The 25,020-nt window shown below is 41.6% G+C and overlaps 1 protein-coding gene across 3 annotated transcripts in view; it reads left to right on the top strand.

Annotated features, from left to right (window-relative positions):
• Nucleotides 1-25,020, top strand: part of Fa2h (Fatty acid 2-hydroxylase) — a 314,916-nt gene that overhangs the window by 168,771 nt on the left and 121,125 nt on the right. Inside the window, exon 3 of one of the 3 annotated variants that reach the window (XM_067150161.2) lies at nt 18,548-18,610. The exons of the other annotated variants lie outside the window; for them this stretch is intronic. The gene's annotated coding sequence lies outside the window, so the exon portion shown is untranslated. The remainder of the gene's footprint in view (nt 1-18,547; nt 18,611-25,020) is intronic. 3 annotated transcript variants of the gene reach the window in all.

The following is a 25,020-nucleotide window of genomic DNA, read 5'->3' as shown; positions in this document are numbered from 1 at the left end:
AATGTCCTTCTTTGCAAATGTGATTACAAAACGTATCTGACAACATACTACTACACGTCCCAATGCCACACAGCTATCAGTAGCATGCTTCTATAAATACAGTTATTATATTATATTATATTATATTATATTATATTATATTATATTATATTATATTATATTATATTATATTATATTATATTATATTATATTATATTATATTATATTATATTATATTATATTATATTTGATGCGCCACCACGTATGTGCGGCCACAAAATTTGCATTTTGCGTGTTTCCTATTATCAGTGATGTCAAAAACTGCCAGGCATCCGACGGTTTTCGTGGCATTTGTGGAACAACGTTCTGTAAAAATTTCTTTAAATTCCTTTAAATGTTCTAAAAATATAACTACTATCTACGAATATGTTTAAATATCACACTAACACCACAAATATAATCTAACAGACTTTACATTATCTACAAAACATAACAAGCGTAGGAAATATATACGTGCATTCGAAACACACAGATTGAATACAGGTACTTTCGTACGTGTGTTGTGTGCTACACTGTGCTCAGGTCCTCCGCGAGTACTCGCAGTTGTAAGCGGAGGGGATCGGTGGTGCGCTCTACCGCTACAACCGGATTACTCATCGGTATTACTCGCTCCGTCCCCACCTCTAACTTGAGTAACATTCACCCATCACTACTAGAGAGTTTTCTGCGGCAACAATAACAACGATGGCGATGACGATACATATGACGACGACCACGATTATTTGAACTCATTGCTATCAATATGCGGTCATATGCAGGACCTTCACCATAAGGAGCGAGAAATTGTTTAAATGTGCTGTAAATTTTGATATAACATAAGAGGGACAAACCAACAGCAAGCGATTGCTCACGATGGAAGTGTGAGCAGCGTAGTCAGATTCACTCGCCAGCCTCCATATACAGTATGTCACTTTCTTACTCATCATCATCATCATCTGTTTATCCTCCAGGTTCAGTTTTTCCCTCGGACTTAGCGAGGGATCCCACCTCTACCGCCTCAAGGGCAGTGTCCTGGAGCTTCAGACTCTCGGTCGGGGGATACAACTGGGGAGTAGGACCAGTACCTCGCCCAGGCGGCCTCACCTGCTATTCTAAACAGGGGCCTTGTGGAGGGATGGGAAGATTGGAAGGGATAGGCAAGGAAGAGGGAAGGAAGCGGCCGTGGCCTTAAGTTAGGAACCATCCCGGCATTCGCCTGGAGGAGAAGTGGGAAACCACGGAAAACCACTTCCAGGATGGCTGAGGTGGGAATCGAACCCACCTCTACTCAGTTGACCTCCCGAGGCTGAGTGGACCCCGTTCCAGCCCTCGTACCACTTTTCAAATTTCGTGGCAGAGCCGGGAATCGAACCCGGGCCTCCGGGGGTGGCAGCTAATCACGCTAACCACTACACCACAGAGGCGGTCACTTTCTTACTCATACAGTTTCATATTGTGAAAAGAGCAGTATATTTTGGACATTCAGATGGATGTTACAGTAATTGTCTTTTAAGAAATTTATTTCTGGTAGATTTCTTTACAATACCATACAAAAATAATATTTATAACAACACAGAATAAAAAATACTGGAGAATAAAACAAAACATGACCTTTTCCTACGTTACATTCTTATTCATACAGATGCCAGTTCTTCAACTAAACTTACGAAAGAAATGAACCATATAACCAATCCTAGTACTTGGTGAAGTAACCCTTGGCTTTAATGACACCTACGCTGCATGGAATTTACTAGCCTCGCTCACGTTTCATGGCTGATACTGTACCATTCTTGGGTCCCCACTCGTTTTAACTCATCTTTGGATGAAACCTTTCTATTGTGAACCCTAGACTTCAAAAACACCCATAAATGTTCAATAGGTTTTAAGTCAGCAGACTGGGGAGGTGTTTATAATTGTTTTGGAACGTTCCAAAATAACCACTCCTTGTTCAGAGCAGTGGTATGTTTGGGGTCGTTTTCCTGTTGAAACACGTAGGTCGGTAGCATTCCCAATTTTTCATCATTTTGTTTAACACTGTTCTTCAAAATATTATTTTACACTACTTTGTCCATCGTGGCTTCAATAAATTGAATATTCTCTACACCTTGTGCTGACATTCACCCCCACATCATAACCGATCCACCTCCGTGTTTCACTGTGGGAATTGTATTGGCCACATCGTTGTCCGTACTGGTCTTTATCCACACCCTACGGGCACCACGAAACCAAACGGGTCGATTTTAGTTCCGTCGAACCAGATGACATGGTTCCAAAACTCCTGGCCCTTGTTTACATGTTCTTTTGCAAAGATCAGTCTTGCAGCATGGTTCTTCTTACTAACATAGGGCCTCTTCCTTGATACACGGCCATGGTAACCGTGTCGATGTAAAACTCGCAGGACCGTCTGAGTACATATTTTCTTCCCAGTAGCAGCTTCCATCTCTGCCCGCAGCTTTGGAGCACTTATGAGAGGGTTGGATTTCACTCCCCACACAATAAGACTTTCTGCCTGTGGACTTAGTTTCTTTTTTTGGATTTTCTTGGCACATTCTTCACTGACCCTTCGTACTTAAACTTATTCACGACATATTGAACAGTGGCATGACGTTTCTTCACTATGAGTCCCATTTTTGGCTAAATTGGCAATTATCTGCTTCAGCTCATAGCCAAGCTCTTTACCCTTGCCCATTTCTACCAGCACTCTCACATGTCTAAGACGAACACAACCAGCAACACCTCTCTTTGCACCACACCTACTATCAGTACGTATGCCCCGTTCAATGTTGTCGGATGACGCCATCTATATTAGTGTATGAATAAGAAAGTAACTTGAAGTTTTGGAGTGTATGCAGTTTTCATTTGTGTAAATACAAATTATTTTCACTAACAAAAAATATATGCATTGAGTGTTTACGTCTTGTTATTACATTCACGACACACAACTATAAATCAATAATTTTCATAAATATACAGGCACTTTACTCTTTATAACGAAATGGGTTGTGTATGAATAGGAAAGTGACATACTGTAATTCCATACTATTGTATAACATAGCTATTGTTTATATTTTAGTATGTCCCTGTCCCTGAAACCTACCGTCCAGGGCGTGACACGGCTCTCTCTGCACCTCCCTCCTCCGCTCGATCCTGCCCTGTTCTACCATATTTGCTTTTTTAGGGACCAGTTTTACCAGAGTTCAAGTAGACAGTGATAAGTTTAAGTAGAGTATGACATGAGTTAATCTTCCACCCTCTTTGTCATTCGTTCAGGTAAACACAAGCATGGCTCTAAACTTAAAAAGCATACAGTGATTTCCTGGACGCCCTCGTGTTTTTCAGTTAAATATTTAAGTATTTCACCTGACAGTTACGGTGAAAGGACTGTAGTTAATCCTACTATCACAACCTCAAGAGCAAGAAATAATTTGAAATACGTATAAAGAACACTTGCCTTTTATCGAACGTATTGCGACTTCGAATTTAAACAACATGTTTTATTCACACAAGAAATAATGTACTTACCGGTTAATGAATACCTGCAAACAAGCACGTACAGCCACTCACAAGGTTCCATACTGCCCCTTCTTTCTGAATTTCACGAAATTGTTCTGTAAAAATAATACTATTTGCTTTACAAGTAACTTCACACACTGAGAAGTATCTTCTATTATACACTGTTCTCAACACGTCTTTACAATACCGCGCAAGCATTCGATATTTAACGCGGATGGCAATTACCCAATACTTCCGCCTCCAAGATTCATGAAACACATTACTACGAATAGCAGCAGATACCTTAGCTTTGGATTCACATCCTAATGCATGGCGGTGGTGGTGGGGTTAGAGTAAATAGGGGATTGGTGTGGAGGGGAGGGATGTGGTTTGAAAGCAAAGATGTAAAGTAGTTTCGTTCTGACAACAAACACTCCTACTAACAAAAAACGGGGTCCTGTGAGAAGGTCTCGGGCTTGCAATACTATAACCAAGACCATCTACAATCATATCAAACCTTAATACAAAATAAACATGGCCGACGCATCGGTTCAATGTAAACACGCCTGTGACACATAAACATAACCTTTTGATTATCGTATTGAATTGCTAAGTTGTCAATAATAACGAACAGATTACTTTACTTCGTGTAATAGACCAATGCTATCTAGAAATAGCCTATATTTAAAAAAGCAATATGTGGATGATTGAAAATCTAAATATTTTCTATGAACTATTGGTCCAGGAAAGAGGTAATATATGGTTGCATTCTAAAATAACAGTCCTGGGTGAATATATGATGCGTCTCAAACTGCGGCAGTTTCAATTCAGTCAATCAATAAATGAATGAATTAATTAATCAATCAATCAATCAATCAATCAATCAATCAATCAATCAATCAATCACCAATGATCTGAATTCAGGGCTGTCGTCCAAGTGGCAGATTACGTATCAATTGCCTACCTAGTCTTTTCTTAAGTGATTTCAAAGGGATTGGAAATTTACTGAATTGGTGTAGATATAGTAGGGGGCACCTTTGGTAAATTATTCTAGACCGTAATTCTTCTTTCTATAAATCAATACTTGTTTTAGAAATACATTTATTTGAATGACCTTTCTATTACCATACGCTTTTAAAATAATACCCTACCTCGTTCAAGAGATGTATTAGTAACATAACCTTGTCGCAAATTCTCTCATAACAATGATTCTGATCATGATTCACCAAAGTGATTCACTACATCCGTTTCACTTCAGATAATCAATAGGAGAATCGATTGGAAGTTCTTTGGCGGCATATGCATTTTCATACAAAGCACTTTAACACCCAAATCGTTGGCAACGTAAATACGCACTGTAAGTGACAGTATATCAGTTGATATCTTGCCCTCTAATTTAAGAAAGAGAATATAATCTTCATTCACAGATAAAATAAATATCTTTATCACTTTTTATAACCTCACTTTTAATAACCTCAAAAGATGTGGTAACTGATAAATGTACTAGGTTTGGCACCAACACAGAGTTTTGGCCATATCCGGAAAAATACCTCACCAAGAACACGGAACACATCCTCTCTACTGACAAATTTATCCTCGAAGGTTTTAATGCAGCCTAATAAATTATTTGTAACTACGAAATAATCACGATGCATTAAGTAAGTACCGGTACACTTGATCTGAATGTGGGTGCATCTGCTGTAATATGAATTACATCCAGGCACACAATACGATCGACACGTCCTAATAGGCTATATCAAAATAGTTCTTAAACCAAATTTCAATAAAAACATCACTACGCTAACGTTTCCTAATCAAACCAAACCAACAGAAAGAACTTTTTTTTCTATTGGCTTTACGTCGCACCGACACAGATAGGTCTTACGGTGGCGATGGGACAGGAAAGGGCTAGGACTGGGAAGGAAGCGGCCGTGGCCTTAATTAAGGTACAGCCCCAGCATTTGCCTGGTGTGAAAATGGGAAACACCGAGCTCGATAGCTGCAGTCGCTTAAGTGCGGCCAGTATCCAGTATTCGGGAGATAGTAGGTTCGAACCCCACTGTCGGCAGCCCTGAAGATGGTTTTCCGTGGTTTTCCATTTTCACACCAGGCAAATGCTGGGGCTGTACCTTAATTAAGGACACGGCCGCTTCCTTCCCATTCCTAGGCCTTTCCTGTCCCATCGTCGCCATGAGACCTATCTGTGTCGGCGCGACGTAAAGCAACTAGCACAAAAAATGGGAAACCACGGAAAACCATCTTCAGGGCTGCCGACAGTGGGGTTCGAACCCACTATCTCCCGAATACTGGATACTGGCCGCACTTAAGCGACTGCAGCTATCGAGCTCGGTGAAAGAACTAAACTGATGCTTCGCACGTGCTCATGTTTACATTTGAACATACCGATCGGGGCGCTATTTTTAGCTAATATCAATAGCTGCATTAAGGTCTGATATATTGTAGTTGGTGTTACTATAATCTTATCGAAGCGATAGCTATGAAGTCTAGTGAAATGGCGTACGGTAATGTTGATGTGACACATAATAAATTATGCTACTTCGCGTACAAGTATGTTACAAGTCTCCGTAAGTCACCATGGCCATTGGATCCCCAGCCGGCAGATTTTGAGTTAGAGCGAAACACATTTGTCACGCACACCCTTGGTGACTATCAGCGGCACGCGCCTGGGCTTCCAGTAGCAAGTTGTTACCAGAATGGCCCTTGACTGCTCACTTCCGCAGAAAGGCATGACATTGTGTTTATAGACGCATTTAAAAAATCGGGCTTCTGTAATAGACTCAGTTACGTAAAATCGAAATTGCACTAAAGAGAATTAAACCACGCACGTTTTGCTTTAGATACTAGGATACACTGAAATCGTTGTGGAGGAGGAAAGATAATTGGCAGCTACGCGTTTTCACGAAACCCACATGAGTCACTTAGAGGGTAGGCCTGCAAGATTGAGGGTGGGGTTGGGTAAGACTGTGTTCCGAAGACTTTCCACTCTCTATAATGCCGGCTGGGGGGTCCGACAGCCGTGGCGAATTTCTACACATAGCGACTCCTTAACTGTTATCACAGACTAAATAATAGGCCGTGGAAAAATGTGATGAGATTACTGGTCTCAGTAACTCATAATAAAAGTATTTTATGGTTTCCGTCTACGCCGTTTATTCTTATTCTACCGCTTTTACCACACGTGTAGGGTCGCGGGTACGAACTGCGTTGCACATATGGATTTGGCCATGTTCTATGGTCGGATGGCCTTCCTGACGCCAACCCTATATGGAGGGATGTAATCATGATTCCGTATTTCTGTGGTGGTTGGTAGTGTAGTATGTTGTCTGAATATGGAAGTCTTGGACAAACACAAGCACCCAGTCCCCGAGCCAGAAGAATTAATCAGACGTGATTAAAATCCCCGACCCGGCCGGGAATTGAACCCGGAATCCTCTGAACCGAAGGCCTCAACGCTGACCATTCAGCCAACGAGTCGGACTTCGTCTACGCCGTGTATACCGTGTGGTCCACCAGCCCCTTGCGATCCAGTTTTATGCATCCCTACACATTTACTACAATTCTGAAAGACATCGCCCCCTCTCTCTAAACCGAGGCAATATAACGAGATGTGTGTTCACGGGCTAGAAGACAGCAGGAATCGTGAGCGCCACTATTAATTCATTATTGGCACCTCGAATGAACCCGTAAAATGAGTACAGATACGCAGAACAAGTACTTTAAAACAGTAGGTGGATGCACAGACCGGCCGTAGCTCACATGGCTAGCGCGCAGTAGGATGTGTGATAGTTCACAGTGCTCGAGGGTTGTAAGGTTCAAGTCCCATGCAAGTACTTTTTATTAAGCCAGTTGTCTGGGAAGTGGCATGGTTGTATAGGGCCGTTGGTATGGATCTGAGTTGATAGAGGCTAGGAAACATGTGACAGGATTTCAGTTATCCACGTCGTTTAACGCAGCACCTGCTCGAACTGACGACCTCCGTGGTCGATACATAGCTGCGCGCGATGTTCTGGCCCGTTGCAACATCTCTGGGGAAACGGATCGGCATGCCTCGGTGATGAGCTGTCTAAGATGACAAGGACTGGCCGGCTCCCGTGCATACACCAGTTGTTTTACATGGCCCCTCAGAAAAAATCCAGGGTCGTAAGATCGGGCTATCTGGCGGGCCAGGGGACAGCTCCTCCTTTCCCTATCCACGCGCGGTGGAGCTCCGTCATAATGAAACCACATCCTGCAGCGGTCAAAAAGTGGCGCATGTTCAAAAAACGGGGGTAGTTCATCTTGGAGAAACCGCAGATAGCGTTGGCTGATCAGATGGCCGTCAAAGAAATGGGGACCGATAAGGTGATCACCCATGCTTCCACACCATATATTCACACCCCACTGTGCCTGAAAAGCTGTCTGCCGCACCCAGTGAGGATTATCCACACTCCAGTAACACATATTATGGCGATTAACGGTTCCATTGTTGTGGAATCGTAAGAGAATCGCTAGTAAAGCAGGATCAGTGTCCATATGCTGTAAGATCCATTGACAGAACACCACCTAGCATCGAAATCATGACCATGGAGCTCCTGGTGTAAGTGCAGACGGTACGGGTGAAACCGGTGGGTATGCAATATCCGCATAACAGACGTTCGGCTGATGTTCGTCTCCAGTGCAATGGCCCATGTGCTAGTATAAGGATTACGCCGGAAAGCGTCAAACACGACCTCTTCATTGTCAGGAGACGTCACGGGATGATCTCGATGAGTCCGTGTCCTTCCTAGGGATGCAGTAACCCGAAGGCGTCTTTCCACACTCCGAAATGTCATGCCCGTCGGTTGTCGTCTATCCGGATAGTGTTCTTGGTACAGGCGTTTGTGCCTGGTATGCATTCTGTCTAGCTTCTTCATAGATAAGTAACATATCCATGTACTCGTCGCTGGAATACATCTCGAGGTAGTGAATAAACTTTGTGTTGTGAATTGCTTCGAAGGAGGGGAGTTCGCGCAGCTACTGTACATACTTACATGCCATCGCATGTTGTTATCGTTCTAATGGGGCATACTTTGCCCTACCTGTGGTCTACGAAGCTTGGAACATGTACGACGTAGCTAACTGGCCACAGAACATCTTCTCCTTATCTTCGTCCAACCCAGCACCATACCCAATGCAACGATATATACGGTCTTTTACAGGGTCAAATAAACAAATCAGTCCTTGGAAGCTATCAAATATGCAACCTTACCGCATCCCAGAATTCGAACCTCCTACCTCGAGCACTGTTCACTATCACATATCACCCCACCCGCTTGCCATGTGAGCTACTGCGACACTTGACCTACGGCGCCCATTTCCCAGCCTATACAGTACCGTGTTCCCGGTCTGTGCAGCCACCTCCTGTTTAAAGTACTTGTTCTGCGCATCTGTACTCGTTTTACGGGTTCATTCGAGGTACCCATAATGAATTAATAGTGGCGCTCACGATTCCTGCTGTCTTCTAGCCCGTAAACACACATCTCGTTATATTACCCCGGTTTAGGGAGAGGGGGCGATGTCTTTCAGAATATTGTAGTAAACGCGATGGGATGCATAAAACCGGATTGCAAGGGGTTGGTGGACCATCCGGTAGAACAGGAAATGTTCACATGATTATTGCGAAAACAAGGGATATGTCATAAAAATAACCTACGCCGCAGGCAAGTAAACATAATGACGATGAAAAGGATTTTTACAGGAAGTATTTTGAATGAACATTTTCCGAATTAGCGCCTCCGAAGGTGCTTGGTAAGTAAATAACCCAAAAACGCGCCGACAGACCGGTGTGAGCGTGTTCATATTCGACAGAACAATGTTTGAAAGAAGTGTGTAGAACATGAATTTACGTTCGTGTAGTCAAAAAAACTCATTTTCAGTATAGAATATTTTTAGTGGCTTTAAAACAGAACTACGTTCGAAGGCAAAGTGCACAGGTTCGTTGTGGTGAAGTTATATGTGAACAATTCCTGAACTTAACGCAACTTGACAGCCATCAACCACATAACTACCATCAGAGAACTTACAGAGATTCTACCTGTAACATTCAATGAAACACCACAAGACACTGGTTACTGCATTCAAAACATGCATAGCAACTGCCCTAGAAAACCTGTAAGCTGGTCTAATATATAACTATGTTTTAAAATAAATAACAATATATTTGTATTTTAATTGCAATTCCCTTATTCATTTTATTATTTCTATCTCCATCTTGTTCTTTCTGGCCTTATTCCAATTCCTTGAGATTGGCACTATTCATGTATGAAGCTCAGTTTTACGGCCGGATGCCTTCCTTGAGGCATGTGGAGGGATGTTATTGTGTGTTTCTGTGGTGGTTGGTAGTATATTGTGTTGTGTATAGATGGAGATGTGTATTATGACGAACGGAAAATACCCAGTCCCCGAGCAAGAGGAATTAACCAGATGTGGTTAAAATCCTGACCAATACGAGAATAAAACGCGGAGCCTTTTAAACCGAAGGCTACTAAGCTGACCATTCAGCCAAGGAGCCGTACAGAAGCATACATCTTTGGGAAGGAAATAATGTATGCACATATCTTTCTGAACGTATTTTAACCCTTTAACGTTATGGACCTGATTCACCGTTTTATTTGTTTCACGTAACACGGTCCATTGCATTGGAAATACACATTATAAACTGTCACTGAACGTTTATCTTAAGTCCGGCTCGTGACTGAATGGTCAGCCTTCGGTTTCAAAGGGTCTCGGGTTCGATTTCCGATCGGACTCAGGAACGTCGGGAACTGGGTTTTTGTGATCTTAATACACTTTTCTGCATCTGCATACAACCCAACACACCACACTAGCAATCACTACAGTAACACGCAATAGTGAATGCATCCCTCCACGTAGGGGTGGCGTCAGGAAGGGCATCCGACAGTAAACCAGGACCAAATCCACACAAAGTGCTCACACCAAATAACTGGAAGAAGAAGGTTGATTTTTTCTTCTGAACACTCAGTGATTTGTACGTATAGCGAAGCGCACTGGTACTGTTGGCTACTAAATATTACGACAGATCGATGCCCCAAGCCGCCTTGCGAGCAAGAAACATGGCTGATAATTATCTAGTGACCTGTAGTTCGCGCCACAACAAGCTGCTTCGACCAGCTCACAAAGGAACAGTTTGGGTAGGACAAGATCCATTGTAATGAAACTTGGCAATGATCAATTAAGATATCACAAACTTCATGGCAATGGTCATTCTGCCGTAAAATAATATTTACGTGATTAAAACGTAATTTTGTCCACCTCTGTGGTGTAGTGGTTAGTATGATTAGCTGCCACCCCCGGAGGCCCGGGTTCGATTCCCGGCTCAGCCACGAAATTTGAAAAGTGGTACGAGGGCTGGAACGGGGTCCACTCAGCCTCTGGAAGTCAAATGAGAAGAGGTGGGTTCGATTCCCACCTCAGCCATCCTGGAAGTAGTTTTCTGTGGTTTTCCACTTCTCCTCCCGGCAAATGCCGAGATGGTACCTAACTTAAGGCCACGGCCGCTTCCTTCGCTCTTCCTTGTCTATTCCTTCCAATCTTCCTATCCCCCCGCAAGGCCCCTGTTTAGCATAGCAGGTGAGGCCACCCGGACGAGGTACTGGTCATTCTTCCCAGTTGTATCCCCCGACCCAATGTCTCACGCTCCAGGACACTGCCCTTGAGGCGGTAGAGGTGGGATCTCTCGCTGAGTCCTAGGGAAAAACCAACTCTGGAGGGTAAACTGATTAAGAAAGAAAATAAAACCTAATTTTAAATAGAATGTGGTATATCGATTGCAATGGAACTTGGTATGGTTATCAAATAAGACATCACTGCACGCCTCTCGTCGTTACATTCAGCGGGTAAAATAAGTACTCATATATACAGAATGAACCGAAATTCGCGCACGCAGCGCGACTCCTCACATGCCAGCAATTAAAAAAAATATCTCTCACAAATGTTCGTCTTGCGAGTATATTCGGCAGAAAAAGGACGTTGAAGAGTGGCAATCTGGCAACACTGTAACCACGTGTAGGGTAACTACTTCTGTCAGCACATATTAGTCGTGCTGTACAGTTGGTGCAGTGGAAAGGGTTTTGGGTTAGCATGCAGGAGTTCGACGGGTCATATATGTACCGTACCCAGGGGTAAATACCCTCTAGGACGATGCCTCCATTCCTGTATGAACATCCGACTAACTCAGGGTTGGGCAGAGTGTGGGTTGGTTGTCGATTGGGTCAGGATAAAAAGTCGAAGTTCTACACTAAATAGCAATCAATAACAGGAAATGGAGGTATAACACGAATAAGAAACAAACATAGGGGGTAAGATGGATTTATTAATAAATATCCCCGATCAAATCACAAAAAAATAATAGAATCAAGAAAAATAAAAATTTGAAAAAAAATGAACTCAAAGTATTGAAATAAGTCGAAATTTTAAAAAAACGTTAATTGAATGATTATACCAATTTGACATTAAAAAAAAAACAAGTTCAACAAAGAACATTTATATAAATCAAGACTGAGTTTCTTCTTATAGTCCAATGTTTATATTGTATGGCAACAAGTGTACGCAAACACTGCCATGTGGTATTTCCGTATGGAGTTTCACACTATCGCATCCCAACGATACGGTTTCAAAGTTAAGTTAATCCCGAGAGTCGCCGAAATTACAATTTAATAAAAGTTACATTATACAGAAAAGTTACGACGAAAAGAAAAATAATTAAGACGCAATGGACGCTATGTAATTTATGCAAAATACTAGGGGCATATCCTACACTATATTTACAACAATTCAAATAATCAAACTAAACATATATATACATCGGATATCGAGTAAAGTCTTAAATGCTACACTGATTCTAATGTGAATCCCGATTCACTACAAAAAGATCTAGACAGAACTAGATAAACCAACAATACTTCAGCACTCGGGCTGTTCCCTTTAAAAACAACGAGACTAGGTATACAATCACAAATAAAAATGTAAAAACCATCAGCCTGTAAGGGAAAACATATAAATAACCCTTGATATCATGAAGAGAGCAATGGGCAACATTGCCTCCTTCTGCTGCGTTTGAGCGCTCAACAGCGCGGTCATCCGTCATGTACTTCTGGGTAGATTACGAGCTGAAATAAATATTGAACTCCACTATGCTAAAGATTGGATTTTGTCTCCCGAGGCCGCCACAAGGAAATACTGTCTCCTTCGCACATACAGATAAATACAGGCCAGGAATCAGCTTGCCATGAGATAACGCCTTTCATCAACCACACGGAAACTCACGTATATTCATTCCTTCTTAGCATGCTTGGGCCATTTAACAACATCAGACTCAATAGTCTGGAATTAACACTGTCCATTCTGATCACAATATACACTCAGAAGACACTAGGCAGGCACACACATCTGCACAATACTCTTTATCTTGTCAGGCATACAATCACCCTGCACCAATACATTATAATTCAGCATGCAATTATTATCTCATTATTCCTCATGAATCCCACTGGCCTTTCCACATAATGAGGCACCGTTCGAGTCCTTGGCAGACCACCAGGCAAACAGAATCCAACTTAACTTCAAAGATCTTATTTTAACAACGACGTTCTGCAGCTCCTTCTGGCAGCTTCTGTAAAACCATGCATCATGCAAAATAGCTATACCTGTCTCTCTGAATAACCGAAATAAAATGAATTGATACGTGTTTAACGTAATATAAAAATGAACCTGTCGATCTAGCCCTTCTAGCATATATTTAAGGAAAACTCGGAATATCCTACTCTAAGTAATATACACAAATAAACAACAATTGATCCTATCAATCCCTCATTTTTCCAAACATCTACTCATAAAGCAAAATGACAATAAAATAAACATGCATTAATCTCGTATCCGAATCTATCATAGAAACAAAGTTAAACAAACACATGCCGTCAGGCTTACTCTACATGAAAATAAAAATTCTATCTACACTGCCCTAGTACCTTAACATAACTTACATATCATGCCATAAATAATACATGCGCCTTACTTTACATGACTCTCGGGAAACCAGGATAGCAGCTTACATCCCCACTGCTTTTGGGATCTACTCCATGTTAATCACATCATTAACATGTGTGAATGCACTTCCTTCCTCTGCAGGCGTATCCATCACCTTGCTGGAAAATAATTCACTGGAACACAGAAGACTATAGTTGATAATCTCTTCGCTGCTTAATGCTGCGAGCCGAAATACCCTTCTCTTTACCAGATCAGCTAAACACACTGATTCACATATATATTACACACTTCACTTAAAGGGTAAAAATACAGTTTAAAAAGCAGCACACGGTTCGGTACGGAAGTTCCACGCGAATACGCGCCCGTCGCGAAATAGTGAAACAATAGCACGTTTCCACTACACTTGTTACTCAGCGGTCACTAAGCACCGTCTTTATCGATTAAAAGTAAACTCTGGCAAAATTATACTATTTCATTTACTCAAGTACAGTAAATATTGCGACTGCACAATTTGAAGTATCAATGAGAACCAGTTACTATTACTGGAATAACACCACGTTAATCACGATCACCAGTCACAGAGTTAATGCATCTGCACTGTTCAAATCTTTGCTACGGACTGACGCTCTCCAGAGCTTGGGTTACTGAGGAGGCTTCGGTGACGCCAATAATGCTGGGGCTCCCGGGTGTCTGAACCAACCACCAATCAGAGAGTTCGTCATGTATGATGACACAATACTTATTGTGATATATTTACAAAACACAGCTCAAACACTAGCAAATCTCTTCCTCCAATTTTTATAATACATTTCCAAATATATCTGACTTCAGAAACTGTGGAAAACCGATTACCTACAGAAACTGACTTTATCCACAGAGCACGTTGGTCAACCTGGAATTAAGATTTGGCGCGGTGTAGCCTCCAGGTTTGCCAAATCCCTAAGTTCCCATTGGCTGAAATATCTTGCTTGGTCAGCATCTAATACACGTGTCGATCCTTACCAGCGCTTGGGTACGCTATCCTTTCTCACGGTCATACGGAAATATGAAGCAATATCCAGCGATTCACTGTCTTGCTCAACATCCGGTATCAACTATCTTGGGATACGATGCTTTAACATGTTAGACTGTAACTTTTATAAATAAATTTCACATATTTGGTCAAATAATATTCCAATTATTATTATGGGCCGGCAGGATACGGCTCAGTATGTTTTTTATTTCGTAAATGTAGTCCAGGTGGTATGGTATCTGGCATCTTAATCGTCAACAGCGAATGCAGCGTGTCCTCTACAAACCATTTGCACTTCCATACTACGATCCGAGAAATGGACGAACAATTGTTTTCATTGGTCAGCTTTGAAAGGCGCCCTTTCCACGTCGTGAGCGTGAATTTATTCGCTGTTGACGATTAAGATGCCAGATACCATACCACCTGGACTACATTTACGAAATAAAAAACACACGCCTCAATCCAGGATCGCCCCTCGACCTCCTGCATGCTAACCGAAAACTTTGTCCACTGCACCAACTACACAGCACGACTAACATGTGCTGACAGAGGTATTTACCCTACATGTGGTTACAGTGTTGCCATATTGCCATTCTTCAACGTCCTTTTTCTGCCGGATATACTCGCAGGACGAACTTTTATGAGAGACTTTTTTTTTATTGATGGCATGTGACGAGTCAAGCTGCGACGCCCGAGTGCGCGAATTTCGGTTCATTCTGTATGGTTTCAAACGGCATACGAACGGGAATTAACGGTGAGCAATTTATAGCCTACTAACACAACAGATGCACTACAGTTTGACGTAATTAAGTGTGCCGTACAGTGGGTATACGTACTATATTCCCTGGCTTATGACAAAGTATTGTTTAACGGCACACACAAGAAGTTTTCATACAATTAGATCGAAGTCATGCGTGGTATGTAAACGTCACCGACTGATGGCTGAAAACAAATCATTCCTCAAGTATCCAGTTTAACAGTGAGTTTTACTGCCTGGAACTACGGATGCACAGGAATGGGACATCGATCGTCTGAGCTGAATACAGTGAAAGAAACAATAGTTTACTTATGGCAAGAGACACTTAGTTACCAAACCATTATTAAAACGCTGAACCTCTCACATACTACTGTCTAGTATGATGTGAATAAATGCAAACGAACAAGATCTATGGTGAATATTCGAATGTCTGGACGTCCTAAAGCTCTAACGGACCGAGAACCACTATTTGTAGCACTACATGCGCGCAAAAACTCGGCTGTAAGCGCCCGAATGCTTGATGAAAACGTCGCAACAGCAACAGGCAAGGAAGTAACACCTCAAACCATAAGAGAATACATGCACGAAGCTGGCTTAAAAGGCAGAGTGGCAAGGAAAGAACCATTCATTAACCAGCGGAATAGGGTGAAAAGACTGAAGTTTGCTCGCGCATATCTCAGCAAGTCCATGGAATACTGGAAGAAGGTTACATTCTCTGATGAGAGCAAGTTCAACCTTTTTGGATCTGATGGGCGAAGGTATATTTGGCGTGAACAAAATCAAGCATTTGACCCTAAGAACATTGTACCAACTGTCAAGCATGGTGGAGGTCATGTCATGGTGTGAGGATGCATGAGCTACACTGGGGTGGAAGAATTGGTTGTTGTTGAGGATAATATGACTGCCACAACATGTGTGAACTTACTCCGTGATAATTTCCTGGCCAGTGTTGCGAAATTAAATCTTGAGGACTCGTTTGTTTTTCAATAAGACAACGATCCCGAGCATACTGCTCGAATGACAAAATAATGGTTGCTAAATAATGTGCGCGAGCAACTTCCAGCGCTTCCATAGTTCCCAGACATCAATGCCATAGCAAAATCTGTCGGCATTATTGGAACGGATAGTAAAGAAACGGACATGCTCGTCAAAAGAAGACTTCATCGATCATCTGAAGAAGGAATGGTCGAAAATTGATGCCAAAACCACATCAAACCTTGTAAGCTTCATGTCACGAATGCTTCAAGCATTTATAGATGCCCAACGAATGTATATGAAGTACTGATTGTCAAACTTTGTGTGTTTGAGTACAGTGTTTCAACACGTATGAATATTAATTTTGCGGACAGAAAATTATATTCGTTTTGTTTTGTTTTGTTGTAAAGGCTGTATAAGTGTCATTAAGAAATATAACCCATGTACTACGGCATGAAGTATTTGTGTTATTGAAAATATGTGACAAGCCGCGCATGCAGTGTATGAGTACTTATTTTACCTAATGCACAGGGTTATTCACCTAAGTTTTCCACCTCAAATATCTCCTGATCCGTTAAAGATCATCATCATCATCATCTGTTTACCCTTCCGGGGTCGGTTTTTCCCTCAGACACAGCGAGGGATCCCACCTTTACCGCCAAGGGCAGTGTCCTGGAGCTTCAGACTCTTGGTCGGGGATACAACTGGGGAGAATGATCAGTACCTCGCCCAGGCGGCCTCACCTGCTATGCTGAACAGGGGCCTTGTGGAGGGATGGGAAGATTGGAAGGGATAGGCAAGGAAGAGGGAAGGAAGCGGCCGTGGCCTTATGTTAGGTACCATCCCGGCATTCGCCTGGAGGAGAAGTGGGAAACCACGGAAAACCACTTCCAGGATGGCTGAGGTGGGAATCGAACCCACCTCTACTCAGTTGACCTCCCGAGGCTGAGTGGACCCCGTTCCAGCCCTCATACCACTTTTCAAATTTCGTGGCAGAGCCGGGAATCGAACCCGGGCCTCCGGGGGTGGCAGCTAATCACGCTAACCACTACACCACAGAGGCGGACTCCGTTAAAGATACATTTTGATTTCAAATTCTTAAGTTGTGTGAAGGGGTTTATAAAACAGTGTCTAATTCGACCCCATCACGTACGCAATTACCGATGAGCAACTTTGTTTCTTTAAATGGGAATATATTAATTTCACCCAATAGAACAATTAAGAATCGAGTGATAAGTTCAGTGAGGTGTTTATTTTGCAAATCTCATTGGTACTTTTCGAGATATTAAAGGGTTTCACATGTGAAGGCATTGGACAGAAAACGATGCGCCACTCGCTCTGATGTAGAGGGCTTGCTGTGTGACTCACGCCTTGAAGTAAACACACATAGGGTGTACCTTCTGTGCAAACGTCTGATTAGAGAAGTCGATGTCAGACTCCCGGAGGCACAGTTTGGATATCGGAGGGGAAGATCAACAATACATGCTATTCAATGTCTTCAAAATGATATTGATATTGAGTAGTCTCAAAAGGAAAATTTACATGCCATTTTCAAAGGCTTTTCCAAGGCGTTCGAAACAAGGTAAAACCCGTTGTAGCATACGGCCTGGAAATCGTCTGATCATCTATAAAGGAGAAACACTTAAAGTGACTTTCTTGAAGAAGTTTTTGTGTTTCAAAGTACACTCTTTTACGACTGACTTACGGGCTGACAAGTTAACTATTCTACTTCGTCTCCAAATGCCTCTACAGCCCACTCCAGGAAACGAACAACTATTGGAAGACCTACAATTAAAATAGAACATATGGAGATACTTTTATGCCACAGATGCAATGGTTTGTAAAAACTGGATACGCAAAGGACACATCTTAAGACATATAGTCACTAGGTTCGCCGTCCATGGTTTTCATTATAAAATGTGTGAAACAAAACTGTTCCATAAGCCAGGTCCGGACTGTGTATGTGATCGTTGTGGAAATCTTTGTGAACGATAGCACGCAATGTACTGCAAACTCCAGTGTGAATCCTGGAAGAAATTCTGTTCTGACGAGTGTTATATTGTGTAATTTAATACTGTATTATTCTGTGTTATATCGGAATTGTAATATTGTATGTAAACTTAATTCTTTATTCATAACGGCCATTGGCTGCAATAAATGTTTCATTCATTTAAAAGTAATGGAGAACACATTTTAATGACTGTGAACTTAACCAGAGGGCGTTCTATGTAATAATTTTTTTTCTCCAGGTCGCTCATTAAGAGAGGAAAATGATCAGAGCAATGCCCTTTTGAAAGGAGAGACAGCTAAAGGTAATAACAAAATTATTCGGTCACTTAACTGTTATGAATTGTAGTCAATATTACAAAACGAATTTCTGTAGAAATTAAGCCACATTCCTCAACAACCATGGTTTATGGATCTTCGTTACAGCTGAGAGTCGAAAGTATGTATAATTCGTATGCGGTTTATCAATGAGACATTTCCCGCACAACTTTTCCGCATAGGAGTGGACAATTCCTCACAGTGTCAGTGTTAATCCCTAGGAACTGGTGACTTGAATCGCATTCTATTCCAATGTGCGTATTATTCTGGACCAAGGAATCAATTCATGAATACATTGGCACGTGTGGAAGCTCGCTTTCCAACGAAATTTGCTTTGCTTCTGGATGTAAAAAAAACTTCGAAGTTCTAGCAACACTGATGAAATTTTTGAAATCGTGTTGTATTAGAATATAAAATTGTGATGTGTGTTACTTGGACTGAATATGGACACGAACTATTTCAAGTTAGAATAAAATGTAAATAAAACCTTGATTGTATGGTAAAGTGTGTTGTAAAGTTCTCTCTATTGCTTTGTGTACATTTTTTAAAAATATTGATGCCCGTGATGTCCAAATGATAATGTAGCCAAAGGTCAATAAATTTAAATAAAAAAGAAATTAATCCATAGAACACATTACTATTAAAGTAATCTATGTATTATACATAAAACTACCTCGTTAATTTAAATATGAGATCAAATTATGAGAAATTACAGTTTCTTAGCCCGCCTCTGTGGTGTAGTGGTTAGTGTGATTAGCTGCCACCCCCGGACACCCATGTTCGATTCCTGGCTCTGCCACGAAATTTGAAAAGTGGTACTAGGACTGACGGGGTCCACGCAGCCTCGGGAGGTCAACTGAGTAGAGGGGGGGGGGGGAGTTCGATTCCTACCTCAACCATCCTTGAAGTGGTTTTCCGTGGTTTCCCACATCTCCTCCAGGTAAATACCGGGATGGTATCTAACTTAAGACCACGGCCGCTTCCTTCCCTTTAACTTGTCTAACCCTTCCAATCTTTCCATCCCCCCTTCCCACAAGAGCCCTGTTGAGCATAGCAGGTGAGGCCCGACCCAAAGTCTCACGCTCCAGGACACTGCCCTTTAGGTGGTAGAGGTGGGATCCCTCTCTCAGTCCAAGGGGAAAACAACCCCGGTGGGTAAACGGATTAAGAAAGAAAGACAGTTTTTTAAGGCAACATAATTATTCGGACAATGTTTCTCATCCTGCTGTGTTCAGCCCTGAAGAATAGTGTCCTTGAAGGTAGAGAGTTCCAGCAACATGTCAGTGAGTTTAGTATTGACTGTGCTCGCATTGAAACAGCAGTGTGGGGCGGAACCCATTGCAGCGGAAGGGTAAAGAGACGACATTTAATCAAAGATTAAGGCAAAAGCATTAGAGACATTAATGAAATGCTTCAAATGAAGAGAATTACAGTGGCCGATATTATCCATACATGTAAGAATGAAGACAGGATAGAAAAAAAATGGCGTATGGCTTTTAGTGCCGGGAGTGTCCGAGGACATGTTCGGCTCGCCAGGTGCAGGACTTTCGATTTGACGCCCGTAGGCGACCTGCTTGTCATGATGAGGATGAAATGATGATGAATACGACACATACACCCAGCCCCCGTGCCAGAGAAATTAACCAATGATGGTTAAAATTCCCGATCCTGCCGGAAATCGAACTCGGGACCCCTGTGACCAAAGGCCAGCACGCTAACCATTTAGCCATGGAGCCGAACGACAGGATAGAGCTCAAGTAAAACACAAGCCGTGTCACAGACAGAGAAGAATCAATAATTGTGAGACAAATAAAAAATAATCCTAGGATACGCGTTCCCAAGTTAGTTATTGAAGTTCAGTCAACCACTGGTAAAATAATTCATACCCAAACAATTAGTAGGACACTGAAAAAAAAACGGCTACAACGGTTGGGTCGTATGATAGAAGTCTTACATTTGCGAGAAAAACTGGCGTAAACGATTGAAGTTCGCAAAGAAGTATGAAGATAAACAAATTGGTGGGAAAAGGTTCTGTCTGCAGATGAGGGGAAGTTCAGTGTGCATAGTTCAGATGGCAGGTAGGCAGTTAGTCTGGAGAAAACCTAACCAAGAGCTTTTAACCAACAATTTCATCTGGACTGTGAAACACGGAGGTGGTCTTGTAATGATATGGGGCTGTATGTCTGCTTCAGGTATGAGTGAGCTGGTGTTTATTGAAGAAAGACTATCTAAACATTCTTCGCCAAAATTTACGGTGGGGGGGGGGCGGGGGGGGGGGGGGGAGAGAAAATTAGAAAAATTGAAATGTTGGGAAGTTCATGTTCTATCAAGACAATGGCCCCGAGCACAACTCCCATATTGTTCAGAGCATCTGCTCTACAATTGCATTGAAGTGCTCAATCCTCCACCATAAAGTCCAGATATGAACCCGATCGAACTTCTATGGGCTGAACTTAAGGACAAGGTTCAATGTACCGGGCGAGTTGGCCGTGCGGTCAGGGGCACGCGGCTGAGAGCTTGCATCCGGGAGATAAAGGGTTTGAATCCCACTGTCGGCAGTCCTGAAGATGGTTTTCCGTGGTTTCCCATTTTCACACCAGGCAAGTGCAGGGGCTGTACCTTAATTAAGGCCACGGCCGCTTCCTTCTAACTCCTAAGCCTTTCTTATCCCATTGTCGCCATACGACCTATCTGTGTCGGTGCGACGTAAAACGACTAGCAAAAAAAAAAAATGGTTCAATGTAAATCTCCAAAATCAACATAAAAACTAAAGAAGACAGTTGTGGAAGAATGGGAAAAAATGTACCAGAAAAAAATTAAAAACATTTAGTACACAGCATGCCACGACATTAGTCGGAGGTTATAGGCCCAGAGCGGAAGCGTGGTCCAACCAGTTAGTAACTTGGAAGTGTTAAAATGAACTTTATTTTCATTGATATGTGTCCAATTTGTTGCCAGAAAACTACCGGTAGGCTATTTAGTTTCAGATTTCTATTATTATATACCGAGCTCGATAGCAGCAGTCGCTTAATTGCGGCCAGTATCCAGTATTCGGGAGATAGGGGGTTCGAACCCCACTCTCGGCAGCCCTGAATATGGTTTTCCGTGGTTTTCCATTTTTTCGCTATTGGCTTTACGTCGCACCGACACAGGTAAGTCTTATGGCGACGATGGGACAGGAAAGGGGTAGGACTGGGAAGGAAGCGGCCGTGGCCTTAATTATGGTACAGCCCCAGCATTTGCCTGGTGTGAAAACTGGAAACCACAGAAAACCATCTTCAGGGCTATCGACAGTGGGGTTCGAACCCACTATCTCCCGAATACTAGATACTGGCCGCACTTAAGCGACTGCAGCTATCGAGCTGAGTTTTCCATTTTCACACCAGGCAAATGCTGGGGCTGTACCTTAATTAAGGCCACGGCCGCTTCCTTCCCAGTCCTAGCCCTTTCCTGTCCCATCGTCGCCATAAGACCTATCTATGTCGGTGCGACGTAAAGCCAATAGCCAAAAAAATATATTATAAAATAAATGTCTTTTTTTATCACGACTATAAACGTACAAACTGTTTATGAAAGATATTAAATGTTTATTTTATGTACAAAATATATATGAATATATGACGATGACAGTATTAAATACAAATGCACAAATGATTTTGTTATTACCTGTAGACCTACATTCCGCTCTTTACATCGATATACTTCGACGAAGGACAGTGACGTAATGTTATCCGGCCTTAACTCGTACACTGATAAAGCACTCAACTATGATATTATTGTCTTGAAAATCTAATCATTGGTAATTGATAAATTCTCGTAACACCTGGGCGTCATTACTTCACATATTACCGTTACCGTCCGATAAAATACTTCATGGTGAGCCGAATGGCTAAACCTCTAACATGTCAGGTTCGATCCTGGCTCTGTCCGGTGGTATTTGAAGGTGCTCATTATGTCAGCCTCGTGTCGATAGATTTTCTGGAACGTAAAAGAACTCATTTGGGACAAAATCCCGGCACCTCGGCATCTCCGAAAACCGTCAAAGTAGTTAATGGGACGTAAAAACAATAACATTATTATTATTATTATTATTATTATTATTATTATTATTATTATTATTATTATTGTTATTATTATTATGCGGGGCCGATGACCTGCGTTGTTAGGCCCCTTAAAACAACGAGCACCATTAGCAGCAACTATTATTATTATTATTATTATTATTATTATTATTATTATTATTATTATTATTATTATCATTATTATTATTATTATTATTATTATTATTATTATTATTATTATTTGCGTATGGACCCAATGAATCACGCAAAGCTCTAACGATTCTGTTTTCTGAGTTGTCAAACAGCTCTCATCCTTTCTCCATGGATCCTTTTTCGTTCTTCTGTCCACTTTGCTCCAGTCTTCTTTTTCACTTCGTTCTCTGGTTGCACTTTCCATCCATTAATTTTTTTCCTATAGACCTTTCTGTCCGCGGTGTAATTTGAGTTCATCTGGGCTTTTTCCAGATCTTTCTTCACTTCCAGTACCTATGGAAAACTTTTTAGATGTTCTATGTAGGTGAGAATCTTAAGTGTCAGTCTAATTGCCGGCAGTCTGCGGACGTGCCCATAAAATGTCAGACGTCTTTTTCGGATGTCTGCTGCTATGTTAGAAAGCTCTTCTGTCACTTTGCGTGACCTCAGCCTATAACCATCTTCTGTTTTTTGGGGGCCGAGAATTTTCCTCAGGATTTTTCTTTCTTCTTTTAAAATGTTTTCTAGGTCACCTTTCCCGTTTAGTGTAAGGGTCTCGCTGGCATATAAGACTTCGGGCTTGATTACTGTATTATAGTGTCTGATCTTTGCATGGCGGGACAAGCACTTTTTATTGTATATGTTCTGAACCCTACCGTAGGCTTTCGGAATTTTTTGTAGGCGAATTTTCTGGACAGTCTTCTAGCCTCCCATTGGTTCAAGTATTTCTCCCAAGTACTTGAAGTGTGGTACTCGGTTGATTTGCCCATACGTCGTGTTCAAATTTTAGGTGTCAAGTTTTGAGCAGAATTATTATTATTATTATTATTATTATTATTATTATTATTATTATTATTATTATTATTTTCGTTTCTGCCATCTATGGGCTGCGATTACGCAACTTCCATTGCTTTCTCAAGTTCTTTCTCCTTCCTCTTTCGCCAGTATTCCTTCATCCGTTGGCTTGCTGGTGTTCGTTCTTCTGCCGAGAATACTCTATTCTTCCTCGTTTTCTCATCAGCTAGGTCCTTCATCTCCGCAACTCTCTGCCTGAAGATTTTTCTGTTTGTTATATCTTCTGCCGTGATCCCACATTTTTCTAAATCTCTGTGGACTTCTTTTACCCTGTTCTCCTGGAAGGTGAGGATCCTGTTGGCGAGTCTCTCCGATCCCATCCTTTTAATATGTCCGTACATCAATCTCTTCCCTTTCATTATTATTATTATTATTATTATTATTATTATTATTATTATTATTATTATTATTATTATTATTATTATTCAAAATGCTTCATCTGTTTATCGATACCATACTTCCTTTTATTTCTAGATAATTGTTTTCTTAACTTCATTTTACTTCTGAATAATTATATTTCTCTCCTATAACGATCATTTGATAAGAGGTACTAATACGTGAAAAACATTAAGACTAGCAACTCCTGGCGAATGAAACACACATTACTTACTAATTGTCCGGCTGAAATACTGCAAAGAAGCAAAAATAAATCGCATAACAATATATGGATGAGAAAGATATTTACAAAATGTATATGAATATACGACAATGCCTATACTGAATACTAAGTGTACGAATATTTTTGTTATTACCTATAGACCTGTAGAAAATTATTTTGAAATTTACACTCTTGTTAAGTTATAAAAAGAAGAGACCGAGCGAGTTGGTTACGAGTAAGGCTCTATAAGATGGGTATGCTTAGCCGCCATTTTGGTTCATACATGTGCAGTGGGCCATGGGATCAAACTCTAGTTTCTCCTACGAGCGCTCGCTTCGTCACGTTGAACATACTGCTTTAATCACCGAGTGCATGGACCGAATAGTGCTATATTTGTGTGGATATTTATTACATAATGGTGGGTTGTTCTGCACCTAATTGTAGTAATGTCTCTACCGCGGAATAGAGGTTGTTTAGATTCCCTTAGATCTGCATTATGCCTCCACTGCCTCTGCTACACCTTCTACTTCAACTGATGACTTAATCCTGCATCCAGCTCGCACTGACATTACTACACCCCTTAATTCAGTCACATTGATCATTCAGTATTCAGTTCTGCCCCAAAGTCTGGCAACAGGAGTTCAACATCCAAACACCACAGTTACAATATTTGTCAAAACTGACTTCATAT

This window comes from Anabrus simplex, chromosome 6 (assembly GCF_040414725.1).
Source record: "Anabrus simplex isolate iqAnaSimp1 chromosome 6, ASM4041472v1, whole genome shotgun sequence".
Taxonomy (NCBI): domain Eukaryota; kingdom Metazoa; phylum Arthropoda; class Insecta; order Orthoptera; family Tettigoniidae; genus Anabrus; species Anabrus simplex.
This window is presented reverse-complemented; position numbering and strand designations above follow the sequence as displayed.